Here is a 12,916-nt window from a genome sequence, read left to right as displayed (position 1 = left end):
ATTTGAATCCACGCGTTGGATTAAAGTCGCCCAAAAACACGGAAAAGTTGTGGGCGCGTGGAGAGCGTGTAGGGGGACCGAGCGAATCTCGAGACGCTGTGGCAGACAGCTTTCGCCGAAAGGGATCTGCTTTCCGTAAATCACGAAAGCGACGTGTCGTGGCACGTGGAGTGTACCGACAGTTTGTTTTTATTCTATCGCTTATGATAGAATAAATAAAAGGAGTTGCATGGAGAATAACGAGTGCAGCTGGTGCTCTAGTGGTTGAAGAGCAAAGCTCTTGTACAAGAGGTCAGAGGTTCGAACCTTGCCTCTCCCGTTATTTTATTTATGTCGCTTATGACATAATAAATATAACACGTGAGCATATATTAATGAAGGCAGCTCTTGCTTCAGTGGTTGGGAGCAAAACCTTCGTGTTCGAGGTCGGGAGTTCGAACCTTACCTCTTACAAATATTTTTGGATCTCGTATATGCTTGATATACGGACGTATATACGGTATGTACGGCATACATACGTATATACGGTCTGTACGGTATGCATACGTATATACGGTCTGTACGGTATACATACTTATATACGGTATGTACAATTTCATACCGTAGCCGAGCTGGAAGTTGGTAGGCCCAAATAGTAAGCCCAAATAGTAAGCCCAATTGTTCGGCCCGATTGGTAAGCCCAATTGTTCGGCCCGAATGGTAGGCCCAAATGTTAAACCCAAATTGGTTCGGGCCGGTTCGAAATGTGGATGGTTCGATTTCTTCGGCCCAATTGGCCAGCCCTAATGCTTAGCCCAAGGATTGAGCAAGCCCAAGTCATCATCACTGGGTAACATATTTTATTGGCGTGCTTTTGGGGACGAATTGTTTTGAGTGATGCATCTCTATTGTTGTGTAGAATGGTGCATGCTTGAGTTTTACTATAGAGACTTACCGTGATGCTAATTGAGTAGCGAAACACTTTGTGGGAGTGTTTACTGTGCTTGTATGCCAGTACAAAGTGTTGATCTATGTGAGGATCTATGAGATGATCCATGTGACGATTTTGTGTATGTGATGTGGAGTGTTGTTGAGCAGTTGTTGTGTGAGTTTACGTTTGTGATGAAAGGATTTAGTGGCCATAGGAATGTATTTTTATACAAAGAGCTGAGGCTCTGTAGATTACTACAGATTTGGAAAAGATGGAGATTCTATGGTTAGGTCAACCTTAATCGAGAGGAATTGACTTGCGCTTAAATTTCGGGACGAAATTTCTTTAAGGAGGGTAGATTGTAATACCCGAAAAATTCAAATTAACGTCCGATGTCATTTTGGAAATGATTTCGTAGGCGTGGGCACGAATACGAAGCTTGAAGGAGTTGTGGAATTAGTTCGAACGATTTTATTTCGAAAACGAACGTTATTTAGGGGGTCTTAAAAAGTGACTTCTTATACGTACAGAATTTGGGAAAACTTTCTTCATGAAAGTTGTAGAGCTCGTCGATACGATCTCGTGCGTATGTTGAACGCAATATTCGGAGTTTGTATGAATAAGTTATGAATATTTGAAAATCGGGATTTTTTTTCTATAAATATGGAGAATTTCTGGAATTTTTCTTAAATCCCAAAATTTCCTATTCTTTCTATTTTCTCCCCCGGTTTTCTCTCTTCTCTCTCCTCTCCCCCGACCTTTTTCTCTTCTTTCTGGGCGTTCTTCCTCTGCCAGCAGCGCCACCGTCCGGCCACCTCAAGCCGCTCTCGAGGTGTCCACGGCTTCGCCTCGACGTCGTCTAGCTACTGGACGTGACCACTTTCCCCGGAACGGCCTCAAATCCGGCAAACCGGAGCTGCAAGGTTTGAGCCAAAAACAGTCAACGCCGGTTTTCTCCTAATTCTGGCCACCAAAACTCACGATCCTTAGCTCCCTGAACTCACCTCAACATGCTGATCATCATCCTAGAAGGATCGCACCTGGAGTGACCGGATTCACGTTCGTCGGAGCTCGGCCGGCTTTAATTCGAAAACCACCTTCGAATCCGATTTTCTCGAGTTATAGACCACCTTTTCTTGTGATTCTTGGCCTGGTGAGTTCACCTTGAGATTATTAACAACTCTCAAGAAGGGATCGAGGTCTGAGGTTGAAGTTTTTACGTCGGAATTCAAGCTCGCCGGATTCTGGAAAATTTCCGACCACGAAGACTTTCGATCAAGATATCGCGAGCTGTAGTGCATCGTTTTGATTGATTCTTTTTCCAGTGGGTTCCCCTTGATGTTGTTAACAACTCTCTAGAAGGCATCGAGGCCTGAAATTGAATCTTTGACGTCGAAATCGAGCCTTGCCGGATTCTGCAAAATTCTGGAATTTTTCCGACCACCGAAGCTTTCGATCGGTATATCTCGAGCTACAGACCATATTTTTCTGTGATTCTTGAACCAGTGAGTTCTTCTTGAGTTTCTTAACAACTCTTCAGAAGGAATCGAAGCCTTAAATTGACGTTTTTACGTCGAATTGGAGCTCGCCGTTTTCTGCAGTTTCTCGCCGGTTTCTGGAAAATTCCGGCCACCTTCATACTGTTCAAGGTAATTTTCGACCCCTTCCGGTCATTTTCAGACTTCGTGCTAGTTATGAAAGTTGTTAAGCATGATGAGAGGAAGAAGAGCAGCCCGGCCCCGACACCATTGGTGGTGGTCGGCGGCGGCTCTGCCACTAACTCCGGCGGCCCTTTCCGGCCACCTCCGGGGATCAAAAATATGGTTTCTGTACATTTTCAGATTCTATATTTCAATACGATCATTTCGATATATTATACGCAATTTTTGGATATCGTATGATTAAGTTATGAATTTTTAAGTTTAGATCGATTTCGATCGTTAGATTTGTGATCTGTGAAGTTAGGACCGTCAGATGGACTTGTAGTTTTGATATGATGATCTTATGACTGTCCCAGTGGCTTTGTGTGGTCATGGGCGAAGATCCGACCGTTGGATCTTCGTATAAATGCAAAACAGTGATTAGGAAGGCGATCCGTGAGGATCCGACCGTTGGATCATCATTTAATTTCAATCCGACCGTTGGATTGTCGTTTGATTATGTTTTTGAGTTATTGGCTAAGTTAAGGTCATGTTTGATTAGGTGATTGACGGTTTGAGTTGGCGGACGATTGTGAATCGTATTTTGAGCTGTTAAGAAGACGCAGCGGGATTAGAGGTGAGTAAACCTCACGTGGTTCATATTACGAACCGAGTACCTTTAATTACTTTATTTTCTGTAGTAATTGTGTGAAAATATTTATGGAATAAATATTTGTTTTAAATCATATGGACTTGATCAACTACGGTCCATAGGTAAGTAAAATGATTTAATTATACAAAATGAATTTCATGATTTTCTTGTGTGAACTATAGTTGGTATTAGTGGTCATTCCTGAGTGGGTGATTACGTATATATATATATATTTACGTGATTATATGTGGAATGGTGTGACATTGAAGAGTGTGGAATTGTGATGATTTATTTATTATGGTTTGAAATTTGACTTATCATATTTATATGTGATGATCATGATTGATGAGTTCTTGTTAATATTCATGATTTACATTGGAGTATGTATAGAGTTGGAGAATGTAGGATTCTGAGGACGAGGTGTCCGAAGTTTGACGGTTATGGATAACCGGAGTGTTTGTGTACTGAGGACGGGGATGTCCAAAGTGCGACGGTTTATTATTAACCGAAGTTGTGTACTGAGGACGGGGATGTCCAAAGTGCGACGGTTTATTATTAACCGAAGTTGTGTACCGAGGACGGGGATGTCCAAAGTGCGACGGTTTATTATTAACCGAAGTATATGGTGCTGAGGATGGGGATGTCCAAAGCGCGACGGTTATAGTGTTAACCGAAGTATTTTTGCCGTTGCTTGACCCTAGGCCAAGGTGTCAGAGGTAACGAGGCAGTTAGAGCTCTAACGTGTTATTGGGATGGACCAGAGTGGTGTTATGTGGGTTGGGTGTTTGCAGGACCAGTGTGGTGTATTGTGATTTGAGGATTGTGAAAATGTATTCCTTGTGGTTTTCCATGAATGGTTTGATGTCTCTTTGCAGACGTAATACTGTTGAATTTTACTTGAATTGTAATTTAATAAATCAACAGTTCTTTCTTGTTTACTCATACTGGCTGTAAAAAGCTTACCGGGTTTTGTGTTGTTGCAACTCCCGGTACACTATTCAAATTGTGTAGCGGGTAATCCTACAGGACAGGAGAACCAGGACGGTGATCGTGCGGTTAGAGCAATGGTTATAGTTTTACAGCAATTGTAATAGTGAGGCGAGTTAAGCTCATTTGAGCATTACAATTTGATTTGGTGGGAGTGTGCTGTAATAAATAACTTGAGGATTTGGGTTATTGTAAATTTGAGAGTTGTGAAGTGTGGTTGTTTGTGAGAAAAAAATTCAGGATGTTAGTTGTAATTTGTTATTATTCATGTTTCGGATTTGAATTGATTATTCAAAATTCGGGGCGTGACACTTTTCCCACCGGATATTGCTGCTAGGGTTAAGTATTCCTCTGAGCAGGAAAACATGTCAAGACAGGATTATTGTTTGGAGCTTGGAAAAGAAGGGCTTTTTTTTCTGTAAAGTCCACATATTGAATAGCTAGAGATCATACTCTTCAACATGTCTTAACGTCCACATCGAATGGAGATCCTTTTCAAGAGCTGTTGAGATAACTATAGAGAGCTAAAGTCCCCGGCAAGGTTCAGGTCTGCATTTGGAGAGCATGCAATAATTTATTACCAACAAGAGAAAGATTGCTTCTAAAGGGTTATCAAGGAGATATGAATTGTCTGTTATGCGACTCAAGGCTGGAAGACACTGCACATGTTTTCTGTAAGTGCCCCATTGCATTTGGAGAGCATGCAATAATTTATTACCAACAAGAGAAAGATTGCTTCTAAAGGGTTATCTAGGAGATATGAATTGTCTGTTATGCGACTTAAGGCTGGAAGACACTGCACATGTTTTCTGTAAGTGCCCCATTGTTGAAAGCATTCTATCTGCTCCTCCGTTTAACCTGCAACACACTTTACTTCCTAATATTAACTTCAAAGAATGGATGTTGGAAAGAGCTATGCATTGTTGACCTTTTTGCTAAACTCCTCATGATCTTATGGGCGGTCTGGAAGAACAGGAACTCCACTTTGTGGCAGAACAAACCTCAGACAGCTCAAGACCTCTTACTCGGAAGTTTTGCTTGGCTAGATGATTTTCAAAAGGTGCATTCCGGTAATAAAAAGCCTGCAGCACCGAAGAAGAAAGTTTGGAAGCCTGCCAAGCAAAGTCGACTGACTCTAACTGTAGATGCAGCGTTTCTCCCAAACCAACATCGAGGAGGCATTGGTGGTGTGTTACGTGATGGGAGAGGAAGATTTAAGGCTGCCTTTGTGCGTCCTGTACCTTATACAGCATCACCTAAGCAGTGTGAATTACTTGCCATAAGGGAAGGTCTGGACCTACTCTAGTACTTCCTCCAAGAGCATGATGTAACAGTACAAAGTGATTGTTTAGAGGCCATTTCTGAAGTTCATAGCCTTGATCACAATTTATTGGCAAACGGTGGTATCATTGATGACATAAAGCAAGTCTGGAATCGGTTGGCAGGTATTAAAATAGGGCACATTTCCAGAACTTGTAATGTGGTTGCTCACCGCTTAGCTGCTATAGGTTTTGAGGATGCTCAAGTTGCTGTTTGGTTACATCAACCACCTGAGTGCATCATTGATGTACTTCAACATGATTGTGAAATGCTCACTTGAGCAGATTATTTATAAAAGCTTTTGCTTTACCTTCAAAATAAATGTATTAAGAGGTGTAACCCTATAATCCTAATTGCAATAATTTACAACAGATATTTTGTAATATAACATAATTAACTACTAACGTCTCACTTGTTGAGATAACTTCTCATTATCTACACTAACTTTTCACGTGCTCATTATCTCACCACATCACTAGCCACACCCCAGTGTGTAAATTTTCTAATTTTGTTCTGGCTGAACGAAAATTAATGGCAATAATTAGGTTTTTAACATCAAAACTAAACTAGATACTTAACCAGCACGTATGAGCCACGTCAATAATTTAGCGGATTACATTTTTTTTTGAATGCATTAATTGAAATTCAATTGATATCCTATGTATTTTGAATTTATTGAGCTTTCTTTCCATCCCTATAAGAAGCATACAATTGCTATTTACTCTATTCCTGGAATCTCACAATTGTCAGCCGTACTGCTACTAGTTTCATTCCGCCCTTCAATTCTTAGAAGGTTGGATTGCTATTTCTTCAAAGGAGGAGCAACAGTACCGTCAACTACAAGGACAACAGGCTGCTGACGGTTTTGCATGGTTCCTCCCATCTTTACTGTGACTGGGTAGTATGCATCAATGCAGGTAAGCTTTAGCATATGCCTATCATCTCTATTTAGAGAATTATTTTATTCAGAGGTAACGCTATCTGTCCCCCTCCTTTTTTTTCTTTAAAAATAAAAAATAAAAAATTAAGATAAGACTATCATATGCCTATCATCTCTATTAATATACAACTAGAGAATGACAGAGAAAACCAGCAACAAGAATCCCAATATGGAACAAAATTTACTAAAACCACGGAAAGTAAACTTCGAAGTTCATAGAAAGAGTAAAAATTACGAGAGATTCTTATGTGGGCAAACGTACCACGTGATGGCGGGACAGTCCAATTAAAACTCAAAAAAAAATTAAATGTGTTTCCGAATTTATCTTATTAAAATAAAATACCTAAAACATCTCTTTGCATGTTCAGTCTTACCAACCACGTGGTACGTTTGTCTTACGTATGAATCTCTCAAAGATTACAAAAGCCAATAAATCAAGAATATTAAAATAATTTAGCTAGGTTACACAGTCTGTGCCGCCTTGCCCATGGCTATGTCTTTCTCTTGAACCACATACTTGCGCCAAAAAGGGTGCTGCTCCAACACCCTTCCCATCTCTTCGATGGGAACTGCTTTGGTCTCCGGCAGATACTTGAAGATGAAGCAAGTCATCACGAACAAGAAGAAATAAGAGAAGAAGAAGAACAATCCAAATTAACTTCATGTGGCAGAGCATCGCAATGAACACTTGGGCTATGGCAAAGGTGAAGATCATGTTGACAGAGACATTGATGGCCTGAGCAGCTGATCCTAGAGGTCCCAAGACCAACCAAATCCGGCAATATAGATGCAGATTAAGGTTACCAGAGTGGCAGCAAAACCCTCGGATAGTTCACCAGGGTTGCCACCAGTACCAAATTTCCAAGCCATTGCACTTCCAACTACGACCTGAGTTATGAACATCTGCAAACCACCCTCCAAGAAAATGAACCTTCTTCCAAACTCGTCAGCAAGACCAATTGAAACAAAAGTTGCAAAAAAATTAACCCCATTAGTGATCAGAGCAGAAGCGAGAGAAGCACTGCTTCCGAATCTTACAGTTTTGAACAAGACAGGAGCATAGAAAGTGATCACATTCATGCCAGTGAGTTGCTGGAAAGCAGGAATGCAGATGGCGAATACAAGCTGGGACCTGTATTTCCTCGTCAATAGTGTCGACCATGGATGTTTGACAAGCTTAGCAGCCTCACTAGCCTCCACCAAATCGTTGAACTCCTCGTCGACGTTGTCAACACCACGGAGCTTGAGGAGTTGGGCTTCTCTGTACTACTTTTTATTTGATTTTTTAATTAAAGTAGGGGGCTGTTTGCTCTCTTTATTAAAAAAATAAATAAATAAATAAATAAATAAAAAAAGAGTAAACTGTCCTAATCCTCTAGAAATACAATCTCCTATTCCTCTTAGACCTAGTCCTTGACCATGTCCTTTAATAAAGGACGAGCGTAATATTAAACCTATGTACCCTGCTATAAATTCTGTCGATTCTTGAAGCTTAATTTGAGGATACTACAAAAAGATGGAGATGGAGAAGAGGCACCGAGAAGAGAAGAAGAAGACGGAGAGAGGGTTAAGAGAAGCAACTTCTTGCAGGCCGCCGTTGCATATTCTGTTGTTTTACTTGTTTACATCGTTGTTTGGTCTGGTTTTATTCGGTGTTGTTCTTGTGGTGGTTTTTCCGGTTGTGTGTATAGGTTTTGTAGGAACAAATATCTATAGGGCGGATAGGTGGGTAGCAAACGCAAGCCGTCGAGTGACTCAATCGGCGACACGGTGTTTCACCAGCCGTCACTTAGAAGAAGAAGAAGAAGAAGAAGAAGAAGAAGAAGAAGAAGAAGAAGAAGAAGAGAAAGAGGAGAGAGTTTCAGAAGAAAAAACACGTGGACGTAGTTGGCCGCTGTATGAGATTTGTTTGCTTTTAATATTTTTATTGGTTTGCATACCGTCGGCTATGGTGTGTATACCGGTTACGTGTGTGGAAATTGTAGTTACCGGTATTTATGGGGTGATCGAATCAGCGATACAGCGTTTCACCGGCTCCGGTCACTCGGGAGAAGCAAGTGCAGAGAAGAAGAGGGAGAGAGAAGCACCTTCTGGTTGGGGTCTGATTCGTGTGTTTTTATTGGGTGCTCCAGTACTTGTGGTGGCTTTGCTGCTTGGGTGTACTGAATTTGTAGTTACAAGTATTTATAGGGTGGGTAGGTGGGTAGCAAGCTCGAGCAGTCGAGTGATCCGATCAGCGATACAGCGTTTCATCGCCTGTCATGATGATTGAGGAGGATGAATCCTCTGCTGATGATGATCTTCAGGATTTGGTAGTAAATACCAAATATATGGCATGGTTCTGCTTCTCTCTCTCACCCATTTATCTTTTTCTTTTTCAATATAAGAAATTTAGCTCACCACTGTAGACAGACTTCAATTGGGTTGGAGATAGTTTCACCCCTTTATATATACTTCCAATTTTCACACAGTTTAATAAAGACGTTTCGCGTCATTTATTTAGCCTATGTGAGGATTACATCAGACCTAGTTCTCGATCCTACAATACAATCGATATCAGGGTTGATCTCCTTAATATGTTTGAGATGTACGTAAAGGGCAACACACTGCCAATGCCAATGCCAATGCTAAGTTCCAAGAGCTCGAGGTTCAACCCACCCTATGAGATGGTCAAGGATCCAAAGCATCGAGACAAGTATGAGTGTTAGATAGCATTATTAGTATGTGAAGTGTCTGAAGAACCTCAATTGTATACTTTTCTGAAAACAGAAATTTTATGAAATTTACTTTTGTTCAACCAAATTAATCTGCATAGTCATTCATTCATTCTTACCTAATGTTATGAATTTGATTTTTGCATGTAACTAGCTAGTCATACTATTATGGTATATACTGATGCTTGAGAGAGAGTGTGTGTATATATATGTATATAGCAAGACATGAGTTGCGAATAAAATTGGTGTGACACTAAACTAGAACATGAGTTACAAAATCTGGATTGATGCATTTTAGGTTTCTTGTAGTTAATTCCATTATAGTTGTTAATTCATGATCCAAACATACAATCCACCTTTTTTTTTTTTTTTTTTTTTGGGATCATGCAATCCACCCTTTAGAATATCTGTCATTTAGATTTATATATATAAAAGACTTTGCTGATGAAACATTTGTTTGCAAATCTACCTATATATCTTTCATTATTTACTTATGGGGAAAATTTTGTTTAGTTCATGTACTATGACTCACTCATCGTTTTAGTCCCTGACATTTCAATTTCATCTGAAAAGTCCTTGAGGTCACAATTTCCGTCTTAATCGGTCCTTACTGTTAACATTCCGTCAAATTGGCCGTTAACTTGCTCATATGGCAATCCAAGCTACGCCACCTCAGCAATTTGCATGCCATGTAATCTGTAAATTATCCGATATACCCCTCCCCCCTACATTTTCCCCCATTCTTCATGAAAAATTCCCTCCAAATTGATTGAATTTTTCACTCCAAACCCCCAATTGCAGCAGTAACAAATAAAGCATTTATATTAAAACTCTAGCAAGAAATTAACATAATTAAACACAATCAGATAAGACTCAGACTTTGCCATGACCGGGAAAATCAAGCTCCAGATCGAAATGTGTGCACAAACATTCGAACATGATTAAAACAATCAGTCACCATATAAGTGAGTAGTTCTCATTCATATTCAGTTCCTTCGATCTCATGGCACACAACACAACCACTACAAAATAGAAATCTGTATCTTTCATCAAAACATTACCTTCTTCATAATCATTCCAATTTCTCCCTTCTAGGTGGTAGTCTCGGCTAATTTTCCTTAACCCAAAACTCTATGTATTCATCTCCAACCCCACAAAACAACGGTCTCAATAATCTCAATTTCACAGTTCAAAGCCTTAGGTTTCTTACCCTATTTTAATGTTTTGCCAAGGCCAAAACTCCACGATGTACTGGAACTTGCTATTTTCCTCAAATTTTCATCCTTCCCTTAAGGCTTAATAACAATCAAGACCAGAAGCTCTCCTTCAGATAATGAAAGAGGCTTCAGGGCTGGCTTACCAGAACGATTGGACTACGCCGGCATACACAGTGGAGCTATGGCAGTCCATGTGCCAGCAGTGGCGTGTGTGGCGGCTCTAATTAAGGTGCTGACTCTAATTACGGAAGTGGTTTAGCTCAATTCGAGCTGGAGGTTGGATAATGGAGAAGCATAGATTCGGCAACTTTGGCGATGGCGCGTACGACGTTCCAACCAACGGAGCCACCGCCAACCAACAGCTCATGTTCCTGATCTACAGCAAGGCTGGATTAGCGGTCTCCTCGACAAGATATGCCAGGCCCAGAGTAATAGCTTCTAGTATGGCTCCAATCGCTTCGAGAATCGCGGCTCCTTCGAAGACGACATCGCAGCTGTCATGCCCACCCACATCTTCAACTCCGCCAATCCCAACGTAGACTGGTGCGAATCGGATTGGTTTGAATTTGGTTTTGGGTAAGAAACTTGGATTTGGGTAATCTGAATCCAAATCCTCAACCCCAAATCACCATATCCGAACAAGACCTTAGGGTTTGGCAAATTCGAGATGTTTTTGGATGGTAAGCTTGGTAGTGGTGGTGCAGAGCTTGGTGGTGGTGGATTTTGGAGAAATTTTGAAAAATGACTAAGTTTTGGTCACCAATTTGATTTATAGCCTTGTTTTGTAAAATAGTTGAAATATAACCAAATGATAGTATAGAATGCCTTTACTACCCTTCATGAAAGATAAACAAAGTAATGGAAGCTGATTATTTTTCTATCCCCCTCTCCATATTCATCTGATGCATGCATGTATAATTTCAAACATGTGGCACACCACTATCTTGAGAAAGACAAAGCGTGCAGAAGACATTCTTGTGGAAACCAAGTGCAAACTGCTCATGCAGGCACAACGGCCAAACTAATGGTTGCTCTATTAATTGTCTGCTGTGGATAATTGTGCTTATGGTCTGGGGTTGGTCTCAACAACCTCTTCCTTATATTTTCTATCATTCCTGCTTCTATTCTATAACGACAACCAATTTCTCGTATAATCAAAACCTACACACTATCTTACTGATTTGAAACAAAATCAAAGCAAAGTTTCAGGACTACAATTTTTTTCTATATGCTGCATTTTACTTCTTCACCAAACTTTACATTAAGAAGCCATCTATTTTTTGATCTGGAAAATTCATCAAAGAAAGACAAAAGCCACAAAGAAAAACAAAGGAAGAACAAGAAAAAAATACATAAAGAATAAACTAAAACCAAATGACAAAAGCCTTCCAAACATCCTAATCTTGAGGGCGAGGGAGCTCATCACTTTGAAGAACAGCTAAGAGAAATATAGCAGATTGGTTTGTGCAGGTGAATAACATTGCAGCTAGCCAAGAACAACCATCAGTTTGGCCGTTGTCCCCTGCATGGGCACTTGGGCAGCTGCACTTGGTTTCCTACAAGAAAGTCTTCTGCACCTTTTGTCTTTCTCAAGATAGTCGTGTGCCCCATGTTTGAAGCTATACATGCATGCATCAAATGAATATGGAGAGGGGGAGAAAGAATAATCAACTTCCATTACTTTGTTTATCTTTTATGAAGGTTAATATAGACATTTTATACTATCATTTGGTTATATTTCAACTCTTTTACAAAACAAGGCTATAAATCAAATTGATGACCAAAACTTGGTCATTTTTCAAAATTTCTCTGGATTTTGCTCAACGCAAGGCTCTGTTCGGTAGTGCTGGATTTTGTGTGTAAAGAAAAGAAGGGAAAGAGACTGAACGAAATTAAAAGGAAAAAAAGAGAAAGAAGGAAGAACAGGGGTATAGTGGACATTATACCATCCACCTGGCTTACATGGCACTGAGTTGGCGTCTAATTGTGTGTCACGTCAGCTAGTTGACAGACTATTTAGACGGAGTGAACCGATTAAGATGGACCTTAATTAGGGACTTTTCAGATGAAATTGAAATGTCAGGGACTGAAACGACGAGAGAGGCATAATATATGGACTAAACAGAATTTTCCCTTTACTTATTTTATTGGAGTATTTTCCCCATAAATATGTCGATGGAATGCCAACAAATATACCAATGGCAAAGATAATATCTACACTCTTCTATCCTTAAATTAGCAAACTAGCCTAACTATTATATTACGAGTTTCACATCTATCTGTCATTCTTAGGAAGAGAGTTTTTGGTTTGTATCATTAGAATCACTTGTTCCTTGTTAAAGTGGTTCGTCGTTCATACACTTGCATAGTTCTCTCGAGATCAGTGGAGAAATTCCTAGTGCAAGAAGATTGAAGGTCAAGAAGCTTTCGTGTGAAAAAGTTACAAGAGGTTCAAGTCAAATACATCATCTAGATAGTCTAGTGATTGTAGCCTTGGTTAGTGCTATTGTATGTTTGTATGAAACTCTTTCTTCAC

General features: G+C 40.1%; 1 long non-coding RNA gene and 1 pseudogene across 1 annotated transcript; one reads left to right on the top strand and one right to left on the bottom strand.

The window, feature by feature from the left end:
- Positions 1-771: 771 nt before the first annotated feature.
- Positions 772-4,470, top strand: LOC133733062 (uncharacterized). The gene is made up of 3 exons (XR_009857470.1): positions 772-2,559; positions 3,113-3,187; positions 4,214-4,470. It is a non-coding gene; the product is annotated as an uncharacterized LOC133733062 (long non-coding RNA).
- A 2,441-nt stretch (positions 4,471-6,911) lies between these two features.
- LOC133731286 (sugar carrier protein C-like) lies at positions 6,912-8,811 on the bottom strand (annotated as a pseudogene).
- Positions 8,812-12,916: the final 4,105 nt, after the last annotated feature.

This window comes from Rosa rugosa, chromosome 2 (assembly GCF_958449725.1).
Source record: "Rosa rugosa chromosome 2, drRosRugo1.1, whole genome shotgun sequence".
Classification (NCBI taxonomy): Eukaryota; Viridiplantae; Streptophyta; class Magnoliopsida; order Rosales; family Rosaceae; genus Rosa; species Rosa rugosa.
This window is presented reverse-complemented; position numbering and strand designations above follow the sequence as displayed.